We start from the raw sequence: 12,008 nt of genomic DNA on the forward strand, positions 1-12,008 counted from the left end.
AACAATGGGAAGGGCTGAGATGGCATTAGACAACACAACAGCATGCATTTCAATTTTTAAGATTAATGCAATTTTTTTTTCTTTCTTTTTTGCCTACAACCAAGGGAAGTTGCAATGTTACTGACACTGAATGGTTGACTGTTGCTTTTCAATGTGTTAAAAAAATCTACTACAATTAAGTAATTGGTTGGCCTCTGTCCATTTCATTCCACACTGCTGCCTTGCCTCACATTTGTTTAAAGAATAGAGAAAAAATTGTTGAAAGTGTGGCAGATAGTGAGAAAAAAAAGCTAACTGTTAAGCTTGACTTGTTCAAATTAGGTGGTATTTGTACAGATGGAGCACCTGCCATGACTGGCAAGAAGAACAGTCCTGTCGCTTTGCAAGAAACATTTTTGGATCGAAAGTTATTGAAATACCATTTGTATCCATCAGGATTGTTTCCTGAGCCAAAGATTTAGGTTTCTTGCATGTCTAAATCCTGTCAAGTCCTACTCTAGCAAAATAAGTATTTATAGAATCACAGAATCATTTAGGTTAGAATAGATCTTTGAGTCCAACTGTTAACTTGGCACTGCCAAGTCCACCACTAAACCATGTCCCTAAGTGCCTTATCTATACATCTTCCAAACACCTACAAGGATGGTGACTCAAACACCTGTTCCAATGCTTGATAACCCTTTCTGTCAAGAAATTATTCCTAACACCCACTACGCATCAGAGATGCCAATATGTATACCAAGTAATTGATGAAAGTGATGAGCAGAATACAGATTAAATGTTTTCTGTCAAAGGGCAAAATGTGTGGAAGACTCTGGAAAATGACCAATACATTTTCTGAACAAAAATTATTAACCTTTCAATGACAACAGTCTTGCTTATAACCAAGAAGGGATCACAAATCCGGTGTGTAGGGACATGACAAGTCAGCTCTGCAGCCTCAAAACATACAGGAAAAGAAAGGATTACCTGGATTGCATGCTGTCATCCATGTGCTGCTTTTCAGTTGAAGCTGAGATGTTCTTACTCTATTTGAACTGTGGGCTTTGGTTATATGCAGTGTGTTAGAAGTAACAACTAAAGATCTAAGAAATACTGTGATCTGAAGTTTGAGGAGTTATTTCACTCGTAAGTTAGAAGAGCCTAGAAACCAAATGTCCCCACTTGTATCTCATTTTATAACATGATATAGACCATTCCTTTGCAAAAGGTTTCAGTTTGAAATCTCTCAGCTTTGAAAAAGAGATGTCCTTGCAGCAGCAGAGTAAAAACTGGCACTCCCACCTGAAGAACAGGACCAGGAACACCCAGAGAACAACAAAGCTGAAAATGAGTAATTAGAAGCAGATCTCCTCTGATACAAGCCTTCCCTTTCAGTGCTTGTGCAAACTGGGTCTGACACACATTCATAAACAGTAATACTCTATTACAAACTTTGTTAAAAATAGACTGTTTAAAAGTCACCAATTCTCATCTCAATGACTTGGTGTCAACAAAGCTGCAAACAAGGGCAAAAAGGACGTTTAGAAACACTATTACGCTATTTGAAGGTTGCAATGGCAGAATTAGCCTGTTAATTTCATTTTAGGAGAAAAGAACTAAGGGTCACTCTTTTGACATTTATAACAAGAATTACATTTAATAAAATGTAAGAATTCAAGATAAATTTTAAAGACCATCTGCAGTACATCTAGGGAAAAAAACCCAACAAAACCAAACCCAGTTCTAGCAAGATTTACTATAAAGACTGACCCCTGGATTTACCAACTTCCAGCCTTGCAAACAGTCAGCCTCCTGCTGTTGAGGACCTTTCCTCTTCTGCAACTCCTACTGATTCCACAATTTTTGCTCCTGGCAAATGCCATTTTTTTCCATAGATAGAGGTAATTATAACAGAACATCAACATTTTCGAATAAATCTTCAGCACGAACAAAAGCATTACAGAAGTATTTTCAGAAGTGTATAAGAAAATTAGGTTTTTTCTTTTTATTTTCTTTTTTTTTTAATGAAAGAGTGTGTACAAAACAATATACAAAAACTGCTATGTGAAGAACTAAAAATAAAAATAATTTAAATGGAAGTCTAAAGAGATTGTGCCTATTTTCATTTCAAAACACAAACTAGAAACAGGTTAAAAAGTCAACAATTAAAACACCAATGGCGTACATTTATTTTGGTTTTAATGCTAATAAGATGAAGTTTCATCACTAAGATCTATAACCACCATTGCTTACTTAACCATATATGACCTAACAAGCAATTTCATACAAAATTTTTGTTGCAGCTCCTTTTTTAAAGAGAAAGAAGCATTTGTCTGTGCTTTTAAAGGTGAGGGAGTACTAGCAGGAACTCAACATTGTTGACCAGTGATTTTCCTTTTCCTTTAATTACCATGCCTTTTCAATGGCAAGCACCATGGATTTATTTTCACATCCAAAGGCTTCACCCTTTTGCTGTAAATTACTCACAAGCACAGAAAAATGTATACTGTGTAAGCATTACAAGAATATTTTGCATTAAGAAATTCCGCCAAAACAATACACATTTGTAATCTACATGAGGTAAACAGCCTTCACATGCTTTTCATGTGTATCACTAACTCCCAATGCAAACATTTGCAATGAAATGCTGAATACTTATGATCTTTAGGTACAATGTATCTTTAGTGATTACAGTTGCAGAAGTGTGTCACCCAATTTTGGTAAACTCCAAAAAATACTCTGTTTAAAACCAATGCTATTGTTTGGTGGAGGAAGCAACTTTGACAGAAGTAAATGACAGCACTAGCAACATCCACAAAGCCTCTTAAGAGAGCCTGACACCTAAGACACACCGTCTGTAAAAGCACACGCCCTATTAACTGAGATTGTGCATCCAGAGGATGAAGTGGGAACATGAAGTGACCCCCCAGGAGGACACTGTGTGCCAAACTTCCATAATTTGAGTAAACATGGGCTGTTATGCAAGCACCACAATACAGAGGCAATATTTTTCAACTGAATACTCCATAGAAATCTTAAGTCCATCCCCTGACCTTTTGGTCGCTTTCTGTCCACCTTCTACTTTCTTTATGCATTGTTTCTCTTTCCTAACCTTTTAAAATTCTGTTCATCTCTCCTTTTACTGTCACTTGAGAACTGGACTTCTCATTTATTGTTCCTTAAATAATTAAATAGTGTCCATTTGCTTTCCTGCTTCCAGGCCAGAGTAACATCCCATTTATGTATTGTCACTCACTTCCATCCTTTTCATTTTTTCTTATTAGCATATCTTTATAGTACTATTTGGCAAGCAGAGGTTAACTTTTTTCTTCTTCACAAAGGATAAGTTAGCAGCTTTATAAAACTGCTATTAATGAAGTGCCAAATTAATTTAAAACACACACAGAAGCTAGATGAAAAGCAGAGGTAAACCTTAATCAAGCACACCAAGATCTGTAGTGGTAATTTTCATCTCTGTTTAAGTAAAAAGTCCAATTATCCAGATCAATGTACCTCTGAAAAGGCTTTTTACCAGTCCCATTTCCTCAAGAGGCATTTTTTATCTCCTTTCTGTCAGTGAAGCTGAGATACAAAAAGCCAAATTCAATTCCTCAGGAAGGCTTCTAGTCCCACTGAAATCAACCAACACATCTTTTCTGAAGGCCCATGGCAGGGCCATGACAAATCCATGGCACAGCACAGAGCCAGAGGGCTATGGCACAGCCCAGATCACCTCAACTTCAAGAGTCAAACTACTCAGATCAGCCACTACTTTCTCCCTCTTGTCATCTACTTCTCATCTGTTTTGTGGGCATCAGGCCTTCTTCATATGTTTCCATTTGTCTACCTCTCTTCTTTCCACCACTACAAAAGTTCATACCCTCCCGAGAAGGAAACACCATTTAAATTCAGTAATCATTACCTTTTCCTTGCTGATGGAAAACAGAACTCAGGAGCAGGGATGATCCTTATGAAAAGGACTTCCCCATGTCCATTGCAGAAGTCAGTCAGAAATACGCCTGTTTTTTAAAAAGATCTGCTTGGTGAAGGAACTCAGTGGAACATTTAAATATCCAGAGGGAGGAATAAAAGGTATTTTGTTGTTTGGTAACAGTAAGCGTTGTGTTTGCATTTCCAAGTTCAAACTAAGCGTGTGAAGCAAAGCCAGCCCTGGATACAGGTGCTGATGGGGATAAGCAGTGCAATACCGACACAGGCACCAGTCACCCACAGAAACCCCCATGAAGCAGGATCACGCATCTTTAAGCATTGTGAACTAATGACATCCTCCTCCACAGTTAGTTCCACAACCACTGTTTATCTGATGCTCTGATGAAGCAGTGAGTAAAACCAATACCACATCACACTCCTTTTTCCCCCTGGGATGCACCCACAAGTCTGCTGTACATCCAGACTAACAAACCACACCAGAATGACGGAAACACAGAAACTACTTATGAAAAGAGCTGGACTGAAACTAGAAGCAGAGATTAAATTCACCAAAACATCTCTAAATGTGATGCTACTTCACCCACAGCACATTGGATTTAAGAGTAGAAGATATACCTTGTTCATCCATGTATTCACAGGCTGTAATCACTTTAAAAATACTTATTGAAGGTGCTGAGAAATTCCTAAATCCTTTTTGCTTGTGCTTTCAGTAGAAATACTGGCATTTGATTCATACCAGTACTGAAGTGCCCTATCAAAATTGCACTTTCTGGAGGTTACTTTCAGTAAATAAAATATCAACTTAAAAATGCTTGGCCAAACAAGCCAAGGTAAATGCTACATATGCTATGAACTCAAGTAATTTATTCTTGGCTCAAAATAACATAATTTTGAAATAAGGTTCTGTTTAACATTATTATAAGTTTCTAAATTGCTTCACAAGAGTCTTCTCTAAGCTTATGAACAAAGCTTACTGAATGAGGCAAAATTAGGGGCATTATTTTGCTAGCCACAGAACACTAATTTAATTTGCATTCTCTAATGAGTGCTGATCCAAGGACCAGGCATGCAGATGACAACAAGGACAGTAGTTACATGCAAATCCTGTAAGTCATTACAAATGCAGTATTCCACTCTGAGAGGAAGTACTTTCCTTAGTTCATCTTCTGATTAACTGAAGTGGCAACAAGAAATATTTCTACCTGTATTCCTTCTTGTTTAAATCATCCACTTCATTGAAAAGTTTAAAATCTTCCTGCCAGTGAGCCATGTATCCCTTGTGCTACTCACATAAATATTCCTAGTGAAGTGACAGGAAATATCCTTAAAAACAAGACTCAGAAGCACCTTATTATTTAACTGAGCATCTAAAGGTGCTTTTGAAATGAAGCAATACATTTTCTCTGGCTTTAGACACTTGAGTTAGCACTTCTGAATACAGCTGAATTTTATAAATTCCAATTCTCTTGCTGGGAGGATATTTCTTGAGCTGACATATCATGCACTTGCTCTGTTACTCTAGTTACTCTAATGCTGTTTCAGTGTGAGCAGGAAGAATTTCCTACCTCCCAAAAGATTTGAAATACAAATCCATAAAGCACATGGAAAAGACAAATCACACCTGCACCCTTAAGTCTTGCTATTCCATTTATATACAGCAAAGCTCTCATGGACTTTATTAGCTCAGGACTGGATCCAGAGCACAGACTTATATGCCTATTAAATGATACTTCTCTTTCAATTAATCTCACATTTGAGGCAAAACATATTGATTCTTGATAGTTGCAAGTACAATCCTCATTCACTCAGGCCCTGATCTCCAAGAGACTCAGCAGCTTTCAGCCTGCCCTAAGGCAACTGGAAACTGCAATCACACAGGAGCTCATTTTGGCTGGACTGAAGTCAGCGCAAATTTTACAGCAAACCTCAGGGGATGGCAAGATCAGGGTTCAGTGACCCAGCCAGCAAGAGCTGAATAAATGCAAGAGATCCAGACTTAACCTCACATTCTTCTCTTGCCAAAGTCCAAACCATCTCATTAGTACCAATGGGCACAGCCCTACACAGTGCTGCGTGCTGGAACTCTCTGACCATGGGCCTGATCCTGCTATCTTGAGCCATCAGAATATCACCTGTAGAAGTAATCCCACAGAAATCCAGGCAACCTGCACAAGTAAGGGCTGCAACAATCAGTTATAATTAATTCTGAGCAATTCTACTATCTAGAAACTAAACTAGAAAATTAGACACTGAACGTAGCAAAGGTATTGCAAATTTAGTTAATTCTACAGCTTCGTCTCTTTCCCTTTAAGCCAAACTAGAAGTTTATACTTTTAAATTAAATTACTAAGAATAATATCAATAGGTAAGCCATCTGAACACTGTGGTGCTCTATATCAAAGTGCTCAAGCTACCGCTGTCAGTAGGGCGTGACGCACACCTTCCAGTTTAAACCTACAAATTATTATACAGGTTACCATAAGAAGAATTTTTTGACAGGTCTTTTCAACATTCAGAAAAGGCTACCCCAGTCAGAGTTTTCAGCTTGAGGAAGGGTTGTTTTCCTTTCCTTACCAAACCTGCAACACTATCTTATGGCTATTATAGTTTAATTAATTCCAATAGTCTCAAAAGCTTTAGCTTATTCTGTCATTTTCATATCTATGTAAATAACCCTAGAATTACTTCTTTGAGGAGAGCACTAAATGTTGTTTGCCTGGTTCTTATTCTGACTCTTTAGGTGGTTGGTCTATTTTTGCTTTTCAAGTTGTTCGGCTGTTTTCATTCTGTAATTACACCATGTCTGCTGTCTAGGGACAATCAGAAAGATGGGACGATAACCTGCAGCCTCAATCACTTTTACATTTTCTAACTGATACTCTAAAATCGCCTAATTTTTGAAGGCAGAAGCAAAGACGGAAATAAGAATTCTCGCTGGCACATCTGAGGCATTTTCCAAATTTTTGGCGAGGGAAATTCTGGACGTGTAGCTTGCCAGAAAGGCGAGAGAAGAGCCCGCGGTTCCCACAGACACACAGTACCCCGTACCCGCTTGCTGCCAGAGATCACCACATTTCCGTGCGAGGTCGCGGCCGTGCCCCGCTCGCATCGCCGGGTGGCACGGAGCCTCCCGCAGCCGCGGGACCCCTGAACCCCCGTTCCTGTCCCGGGCCGGGGACATCCCGCACCCCGCCACAGCCCCCCGGGACAGCTCCAGCGGCACCCGCTACGGTTCCGCCCGGTGCCTCCGCAGCTCACCTGGGCGCAGCAGGCACCGCCGCTGCCATTTGTTGCTCGCCTTCGGAGGGAGATGCCCTCTTCCCGCCTCCCCCCGCATCGCGGCCACCGCCGCCCGAACCGTAGCAACTGGTCCTGATAGGTCTCAAAAGTGGAAAAATCCTACGGCAACACACACACGGCGTCTTCCCTCCCGTCCCCGCCTCCGCCGCCCCCTTTCCCCGGCAGCCCCGCTCGGCGCCCCGGCCGCCGCCCGCACGCTGAGCAGCACGACCGACCTCGGGCAGCCCGGGGCACACGGCCGGGCAGGGACAGCGCCCGGGCACCCGGGAACGCACACCGGTGGGAGGGGCGCTTTATCTTCCACCCCTTTTCCTGATGTTGCTCCGGTACGGGATCGGGGGCCGTGGGTCTCTAAACCCAAACGAGAGGGTGTCAGCCCCCTTCCCAGAGCCTCCGCCTCTGGATTCCCTCCCCATCACCCGCTGCCTCGGCGGAATCCCGACCCCGTCAGCCCCCAGGACTCACGGACAGCGGAGGTTCGCCAGCACGGGCTGGGGGAGGGGGCACCGCCGGTGGCCCTCGCCGATCGCTGCCGGGAAGGTGGCACGGCACGGCGGCAGCCCCTCGGAGGCAGCAGCGCTGATCGCCTTCCCCCCGCTCCCTCCCCGTCGAGTTTCCTCCCGGCGCTGCCGCCCCCCACCCAGCGCATCCGCGGGGCGCCGCAACTCACATCGCGGCGCCTTCCCGCAAAACTTCTCGGCGTGTGGCCCCGGCGGCTCCGCTCCGCTCCGCTCGGCGCAACAGGCAGCGCTGCTCACCTGGCGCGGGGCCGCCGCGCCATGGGAGCGCCGGGCGGAGCCTGCGGGCGGCGCGGCGGGGCCGGGGCGCCCGCCGGGAGGCTGTGCCTGCCGCGCCGCCCGCCCCTGCCCTGCGCTGCGGCTGCAGGCACGGAGGCAGGCGGGCAGGGAGGGAGGAGAGAGCGGGGCGGGGAGGGAGAGGAGGAGGAGACCTCCCTCTGGCTCCCGCCGCGCAGCGGGGAGGTGCTGCCCGCGAGGGGTGATGCTGCCCGTCCGCCGCCCGGGGCTGAGTGTGGCTCTCGCTCTCCAGCTTCAGGGGCAGGGCCGGGGCCGCCCGCGCCGGGCCACCGGGGAGAGATAGCCCGGCCTGTCGGGAGCACCGTGGGGTGCCTTCAGAGGGTGCTTCTGCTCCCCCCAGTGCCCACCAGGTTCCCCAGCAAAATACGAATAAGGTTATTTGTTTTGCTCATCTGAGTGAACAGCTGTCATTGCCAATGTATAATACTTGCTACGATGGGTGAACTTATGCTGTGCTCAGCCTCACCAACCTTTTGTGCTGATCCAGTTATTCACATCCTGCTTCGAGTTTACCACGGTTCCTGCGACTTTATTCCAAGAGGTGCTTCTGTGAAATGTGCTGTGTTGCAGCAGTTGCATGGCCTGTCATAACCCAGACTTTAGGAAACATCACCAACTGGTTGCCTCTCTCACTCGAACATACTTTCTCTGTTATGCACTTTTCTACTTCGCCTCTGCAAAGTAAACTTTCTATTCATTTTGTGCAGCAAAGGATTTTGTTGCTTGTCTCTAGTTGAGAGCACCTGAGCAGATGGGTTTTAGAAAGATCCATCTTAACTCTTTTGCTTTAAGGTGAAAGCTGCCTAAGATGCTGCATAGAACAGAAAATGAATTGGCATTGATTTCCTCTGGGCTGGTTTTTTTGCCTCTAACTATACAAAACTGTTCTGTTTTATCTCCATATCGGCCATTGTCAAAAAAGAAACTTCTAGGTCAGAAGGACCAGTGCTATGGCCACAGACAGATGGTCTTTTGAGGGAAGGGTGGGACAAAAGAAATGCATTGCCAAATGCCAATTTTCATCATTAAACCTCAGTCCAGTGAGATTTTATCCAAGTAAATATTTACGTCTCTGAGTAATCTATCTGAATCATATTAGCAAGACAGTGCAGGACCAGGCCTTTGTACTATAGCAAAACCCGCTGTTTTTTTCTCCTAGGAATATTTGCAAATTGGTTCATGAACACTTATATGTATGCCTATCATTTTAAATTCTTATTAGTACAAGATAAAATAACAAATACAAAAAGCAACTTGATAAAAAGGATTAGTTCCTTGTACAACTCTCGCACTGACTCAACCCAGCTTTGAAGACACAAGGAGTTAAAAAATAAAAATCTAGTACATGAGCATGCATTTCTTTTTGTAGTGTGTTTGTGTCACAAAGCTGATGAAACTGACTGAAGCCATGACTGCATTAGCAGCCCTGTATTATTTGCAATGGGAAACAATTTTCAGGCTTTGTGAGTTTTATTCCTTTAGCTGAAACCAACTCAGATTCATTTTAAGGAAGTAAAAAAATATTACTCATTGTTGATAACCCAAACCCAAAATCTAATGTGCAGCATTCCTTTCTTCAAATACAGCCTGTGTTCATATTTTTACTGTTTGGTATATAGATATATGGCAGCTGGATGTAGTACCCAGCACTTGGTTGCAATATACTGCATTACCAGCATTGCAAACTTCCTTGTAGTGATTTGCTGTTGTTAAATATTTTTTAATGAAAAAAAAAGAGCAGATTTGCTTTTCATTTGGCTCGACACACTGCCCCCACCTGCCCCCCCTCCAAAAAAAAAAGGAAAGTAAAAATAAAAAAAAAAAAAAAGAGATTAAAATGCAGTCATTTCCCTTTAAAATTGAACCTCTGGTGGTACGTTGTGGAATGAACTGTTTGTATTGTTAAATATCACAGCAATATAAGAGATGACTGATCTTAGCACACATAACTTAACTTACTGCATTGGCCATGATGTCGTTCATCCTAATGATTTAAGTCTAATTGCCAAGAAAAACAGAACTTCACAAAAAGATAGAAATACTACTTTTTTGTTGTTGTTGTTGAAATTGCACGTAATAAAAAGGTTTTTGACCAGCTTCACATGTGTAGCTGGTATGCAGGTTTTTATTCAAAGACTCACTCCTGAGAGCAGCTAAGCATCTACAACTTCAGTTGAAAAGTGGCTGTTTAGTATATCTCTGAAAAGAAGAATAGAGTAATTTTTCTGGGGAAAATTACTGTAAAGGGATGCACAGCTACTTGCTGTTAAAAATGTCACAGATTTTTAAGGACTGAAATACTGCTGATGTCATGGTGGTTGTGTGCAGAAGAAAGACTGTATTATCATTCTAGGTGAAAAAAACTTTGCTCCTTGAACAAACCCAGCAGCAGATTTGCTGACTGTCTTACAGGCATTGCCTGTCCATTTTACATCAGTAGAAGTGAAAGGATTAGTCCTCTCTTAGGAAGGAGTGTAAGTTTAAAGGATAAGGAGAAGGTAATTTGGCCGCCCTCAGATAAGAAAGAAAATGTTAATATTTGCTGACTTCTACATGTAGTTAGGAAAATCAGGGAGCATTAAATAACAGGGGATACCAGATGGTTCTTCAGTTTCCCTCATAAAATAATTTTGATGAGTGTTTGTAAATATTTAAAGGCCTGGTAGTACTGATCTTTACACAAATTATTTTTTTTCTAACGCAAAAAACCCTACAAAATTCAGCAAGACTGTTTGTGAGTAAGGATTATTCATATAAACAAGACTTTACAGGATCAGATCCTTAAAAATGTATAAATATTAACAAAATATTTCAATGGCTAAATTAAAGAATCATCTGGTACCATCTATTCCCTTTATTTTCTGAGACATTAATAGCTTTTTACAAAATCACCAAAGAATACCGCTTCTTCCAGTGCTGAGATAAATTGAGTGACCTTCTCTTTATCCCTTGACTAATATTCCTTTCATTACAGGATCAATTCTTTTCATAGCCAACAGTAGCATGAAATTAATATTCTAGATGTAGGTACATTAAAGAGCTAAATCTCACAGCATTTTTAGCTCTAGTAGCACATGCTTAGGAGTTTAGAGGGAGTATTCTGTTCATGTTCCAGAGTGTGATTTTTTTTTTTGTAGAAAGCATAGCAAAGACATGTCAGGGGCACATTCTCCCTGGGATTACTCCATACTCCAAGGGAGGACATGGGAAGGGCCCAGAGCAGTAGTCTGAGTTGAGCCAGGAGAACAGCAAAAAGCATGAAATTTTGCAACCTGGAAATACTAAAAGCAGCACAAACCACGATGTTTACACTATAGCTGCCTTTCTAAATTGTATGCCTGTTTCTGCTTTCTCTCTAGGCTTGATGGTACCAGCAGCCCTCATTCTCCTCTCAGCCCATGGGTACTGCTACTGCCTGTATAGGTGATGAGCTTTTGCCCTGAGAAGATTAGTAATGAATCCAAGTCCTCTTTACAGAGGGCCAGTACAAATCCGTTGTGTCTCAATCTTTTTAAGCTCTGTGCTGGCAATGTGCAGACCATTTAAGCACAGCTACTCTTACAAGGCTTTGAGGACTGGGCATTAAACACTCCCTTCAAGAAGCACCAGTAGTTTCTGTTGTTCCTGTATTTGGCAGCTTCCATCATTTGAAAGCTTTTGTTGTTCTTTTACTTAGTCCCTTTATAGGAAAGAGATGAAGTGACTTTTAGGAGAGAGCTTCTGTTTTAAATACCAGAAGACCCTTAGACAGTAATTCATTAACTCTGAGAGAGAAACAGTGGTTGTAAATAAGCTCAACTAGTTCAGCTCATACTCCACCTAGCTCTGATTCAGAGAACAATATAAGTAGGGAAGTATATTTTTCTGCTATGTGCCTGACATCCATTAGTTGAAACTGATGCTTTGGTCTTCTCTCAAAATAGCATGTGTTTCTGGGATACTTAGATATTAGAAAAAGAA

At 42.2% G+C, this 12,008-nt stretch overlaps 1 protein-coding gene across 5 annotated transcripts in view; it reads right to left on the bottom strand.

Annotated features, from left to right (window-relative positions):
- The window catches only part of LRRC3B (leucine rich repeat containing 3B), a 54,135-nt gene extending 46,074 nt beyond the window's left edge, over nucleotides 1–8,061 (bottom strand). For 2 of the 5 annotated variants that reach the window (XM_039712727.1, XM_039712792.1), the window contains exon 1: nucleotides 7,904–8,061. The gene's annotated coding sequence lies outside the window, so the exon portion shown is untranslated. The other 3 variants (XM_039712754.1, XM_039712747.1, XM_039712736.1) reach the window with 3 other exon arrangements.
- Nucleotides 8,062–12,008: the final 3,947 nt, after the last annotated feature.

Source organism: Passer montanus, unplaced genomic scaffold (genome assembly GCF_014805655.1).
Source record: "Passer montanus isolate IOZ18808 unplaced genomic scaffold, ASM1480565v1 scaffold10, whole genome shotgun sequence".
In the NCBI taxonomy this organism is placed as follows: Eukaryota; Metazoa; Chordata; class Aves; order Passeriformes; family Passeridae; genus Passer; species Passer montanus.